The 4,996-nt window shown below is 40.1% G+C and overlaps 1 pseudogene; it reads right to left on the bottom strand.

The window, feature by feature from the left end:
* Positions 1–927: 927 nt before the first annotated feature.
* LOC132418095 (dnaJ homolog subfamily B member 6-like) lies at positions 928–1,663 on the bottom strand (annotated as a pseudogene).
* Between the last annotated feature and the right edge of the window lie 3,333 nt (positions 1,664–4,996).

Here is a 4,996-nt window from a genome sequence, read left to right as displayed (position 1 = left end):
AATGAAAATTTGCCCTTTGCAACATGCATGGACCTGGAGGGTATTATGCTTAGTGAAGTAAGTCAGAGGAAGACAAATACTGTATGTTTTCACTTATATGTGGACTTTAAAAAATAAAACAAAACAAATGAATATAAGACAGAAGCAGTCTTACAGATACAGAGAACAAATTAGTGGCTATCAGTGGGGCAAAGGGTAGGGGGAGGGGCAAAAAAGTTGAAGGGGATTAAGAGGTACAAACTAGTAGGTATAAAATACACAAGATACAAGGATGTAATGTATAGTACAAGGTATATAGGCAATATTTTATAATAAATTTATATGGAATATAATTTATAAAATATCAAATCACTATATTTTATGTATGAAACATAATATTGTAAGTCAATTATACTTCGATAAAATAAACAATTGTCAAAACTTACTAAGTTGCCAGCATTCATGCACACTAGAAAATATCCTCAATTTATATCAATTAAACCAGAAATGCATTACTATTAATGCATTAATATCTTCCACTACTAAATACTGAAAAATTGAGATTATTTTTGTGGAAGATTCATCCTGGCAATGTTAACTTCACAGCAGGCTGACACTACTTAGCTCACATTTCAAACACAATAGAAAGGCAGGTCTTGCTAGTGTTAGTGTAGGAAAGAGCCACAGGCACCCTGGGTTACATTTAATAGAAAACAAAGTGCATGCAGAGATTTACAACAATTTTAAAGACCAAAAAATGGTCCTATTATGTGGTCCGAACAATAAACTCAAAGTTTATGACCAATAGTGGTTTGGATGAGCTGTTTACAAATACTTTAGGTACAGTTATACTGAAAGATAGTTCATTTGGCATCTTAAAAAAAGTTCCTATCAATCTTCAGATGGAGCTTGTTATAGTTAACATTTCTGTTAAGTGCATGCATTGAATTACTTGTTATCCAAGCATAGCAGCTGTTCCTTACCATTTAGCCTTAAGGACTTTAATTGGTCATCTTCAATGTCTACTCTTTCTTGACCGTTCTCGACAATTCTCTTTGTAGTGATTTTTCTGCCATTAACAATTTTAGAAGTTGATATAGATTTGAAGTTGCCCATTCCACTACCGCCAAGTGATGTGGAAGAGAATGAAGTGAGGCCCTCGTGATTTAGGGAGGCAAAAGAAGTAAATCCGGTATCAAAAGAACACCCGCCCCTCCAAAATATGGAAAGCCACTGAAGGCAGAGAAAAGACTCTGTGCCTCAACTTCTGCTTGCTAGATCCCCAAAAAAGGCCTCAAATGGGTCTTTGAAGAAGTCCAATGAAAACAGACCCCTTCCACCAAAAAATTCCCTGAAGACGTCATCTGGGTTATGGAATGTGGAGCCAAACTGAAAGGGACTGTTAAAATGACTTCCACCTGCACCTTCACCACTTAACCCTTCCTTGCCATATTTGTCATAGATATCCCGTTTTTAAGCATCTGATAACACCTCATAAGCCTCAGCTACTTGTTTGAATTTTCTCTCTGCTTATTCTTTATTCTCAGGATTTTTACCTGGATGCCACTTTAGTGCTAGTTTCCGATATGCCTTTTTTATATCCTTAAAAGGCTGAGTGATGTCTCTGCACGCCTAGAACTTCATAGGAGTCCACCACGTTTTGACAGGCTGTTGAAAGGAGCATGCGTTTCTGCCTTTAAGGTCATCTACGTGGGACCTAGGATGTGGGAGCCGGTGGCAGGAAGACAAAGCAATGGGGTGTGGCCTGGGTGTCCCCTCTGCTCATGCACTGCTGAGCTGGTAATGGTGGCAGCCTGCTGTTTCTCAGGATTTAGTCTTATATGCCTCTTTGTCTTTGTGCATGATATCCATTCTAGCTGAAAACTGCATCCTCTTAATTTCCCAAACCTCTTAGCCTGGTGTGGTAACCAGACTCTGTGCTGGCCTCCAATAAATCATGCCTCCCGAGTATTTATTGATACATACTTGTGTGTTTCCACCCACAGTGACCCATGTGTAACCAATAAATTGCGTTGGACGTGATTCTGCCTGACTGCCAAGGCTAAGCTATAAAAACCCTTGCAGCCTCCACCTTGATCTCTTAGAGCACTCGTTCCTGGAGTGCAGAGTCACCTTGTAAGGATCCACCTATCCTGCTGGATAGATCTTATGGAGAAGCTCTGAAACTTCCCAGAGAGAGGGAGGGTTCTAGCTGAGACCTGTCTTTAAAGCCATCTCCTCCAAGGTACCAGGCATGTGAGTGAAACTGTCTTGCAGCCTACCAACCAGCCCAGCTACTAAGTAGGTACCTAAATTATGAAATAATAAAATACTTGTTTTAAGTTTTAGAGATAGTTTGTTACATTGCAATAGATAATTGGAACATCTGGCTAATTTTTGCTCTTCCTTCAAGGGTTCGTTTAGGTATTACCTCTAAGAAACGCCTGATTTACCTTTTTAATTCCCCTTCCCAGTTTGAGTTAGGTGTAGGTCTTTGCTCCCATGCCATATGAGCACTGATTACACTTCATTCTACATTTCTGGGTTTGTGCTAACTGCCCCACTAGACTGTGTCCTCCTTGATGGTGTGTCTTAATTCTCTTTGTGAAAGGAGCTTGTCCTAGTACTAGGTACATAGTGGCTATTCAAAATAAGTTGACTAAATCACAGAATCTCAGGGTTGGTGGGACTTTAGAAGCCGTATACAACAACCCAAATTGATCTGCCAAGTGTTTGTCCATCCAGCCTGTGCTGGAAGCCTCTCCCATGACGAGAATTTACTACTTCCTGAAGCAGGTTATCACATCTTTAAATAGCTCAGACTGGGAGCACTTGCTTGTCAGCTTAACTCTTGCTCTAATCACTTTTTCATCCCAGCTCTTCTCAGGGCTCATGCACTTGTTAATGTTTATTTGTGCTCACTTGTGCACTGTCGACATTTTTTCAGCCTTTTAAATGTTTGTGTCATGTGTATCTAATTGTATTACAAGATTGAAAAAAAAGGGGTTGTCTTAAATGTATTTAATTGTCCCCTGCTGGAATGTGCTGCATTCAGAAGTAACTCAGTTTATGTTCTCAATGTCCTAGTTAAGGGTATGGGCTCTGGAGTCAGAAGTTGGGTTCAAATACTGACACTACCACATATTAGTGATTATGTGAAAATAGATAAGTCACTTGATCTAAATAAGTCTGTTTTTCCATCTGAAAAAAAATAACTTCCTTGTATATTTGTTGTGAAAATTGGTGCACATAAATGGTGCTTAGCTAGAACCTAAAACTATCAGAAGCTCAATAAGTATTTATGACTCATAACTATTATAGAAACACAGAGCCAGTTGACCAAATTAAGCATTCTTTCTTATACTGAGCATTGGATAACTTCCTGGTTTTCATTTGTCTTACATGTTTATCTCACCTTTGCCTGGCTGCTTTCCCTATAAAAACTTCACTTCAGTGGCATTCAATTTTTTTTTTCTTTTCTTTGCCGTATGCGGGCCTCTCACTGTTGCGGCCTCTCTCGTTGCGCACCACAGGCTCCAGACGCGCAGGCTCAGCGGCCATGGCTCACGCACCCAGCCGCACCGCGGCATGGGAGATCTTCCCGGACCGGGGCACGAGCCCGTGTCCACCGCATTGGTAGGCGGACGCTCAACCACTGCGCCACCAGGGAAGTCCATGGCGTTCCATTTTTAAAGCTTATCTACTCATATGGCAGAAGATTCAAATTTGCAAATAAGCCCATCTATGCACAAGATGATAGGTGCTTTTGTCAAAACTTTAGGTGAGGGCTTCTCTGGTGGCGCTCGTGCCCCGGTCTGGGAAGATCTCACATACCGCGGAGCGGCTGGGTGTGTGAGCCGTGGCCGCTGAGCCTGCGCGTCTGGAGCCTGTGGTCCGCAACGGGAGAGGCCGCAACAGTGAGAGGCCCGCGTACGGCAAAGAAAACAAAAAAACCACAAAACCTTAGCTGAGCTTTTATTGCAAGTGGTTTTATGACTATGTTTCACTTGCAAAAGAAAAAATGTAGCATTGTATAGACAAGTCCATGATCTAATTTCATTGGTAACAACATCCAAACTCATACCATAAAGAATTGAGATATTATTCTCTTGATTTCAGCCTAGTTATTTGACTCCTCTAGATCTCAGATTCCTGTTACGTAAAACATGTAAAATAATCCTTTCTTATTTACCTAGAGGGCAGATGTTTCCTTCCAGGTGGGAAGACATCAATTAGTATAACATACCTGGCCACTATTCCTTACTCATCCTTAACTGGGGATGGAAGAGGAATGAATTACTTGATTGGTGACTTTGGATGCAGAAATTATGCACGCATAGTGTAGCACTTTCCTGTCCCTTGCTTCTTGGGAGCAGCTGCCTGCAGGGAGCATGTAGCCTGTTCTGTTCTCCAGGGACTGGCTCTATTTTTTTCAGATCTAATCCTGCTAAATGGTTAAGTCTATATTTAATTCTGGGATTCAGATTATGAAATTCACTTGGCCTTAGAAGTATCATATTCTTGAATATCAGTTTTATGAGATATGAAGCTAATATTTTGTTATCTAACTTGCTACTATGTGATACATCTCAACTGGCTCAGAACTTGAAAAGAGATTATTTTATTTATGGGTCTGCCTCAAAGACTCTAAAAGCAAGGGACTAGGTTTTCATCATTTTTCTAGTTCTAGCACATAGTACGGTGTCTGGCACATAGCAGGTACTTAAATTAATGCCTTATGGTTGAAACTCTTTTGAATAATATAAAGTGCTACATAAATAAATGGTAATATTTATTATTTAATTTATTAAGAAAAACAGAGCTGTGCTAGTAGATTTGTAAATTTCAAATTTCCAAGAGAAGCTATTACCACAACATAGTTGATGCCCCAGGAAATTTATATACCATTGTCTTAGTTAGTTCCAGCTGTTATAACAAAATATCACAGACTGGGTGACTTTTAAACAGCAAACATTTCCCATGGTTCTCAAGACTGGAAGACCCAGATCAGAGTGCC

Source organism: Delphinus delphis, chromosome X (genome assembly GCF_949987515.2).
Source record: "Delphinus delphis chromosome X, mDelDel1.2, whole genome shotgun sequence".
NCBI classification, from domain to species: domain Eukaryota; kingdom Metazoa; phylum Chordata; class Mammalia; order Artiodactyla; family Delphinidae; genus Delphinus; species Delphinus delphis.
Note: the sequence above shows the minus strand (reverse complement) of the source record. Positions and strands in the feature narration are given on the sequence as shown.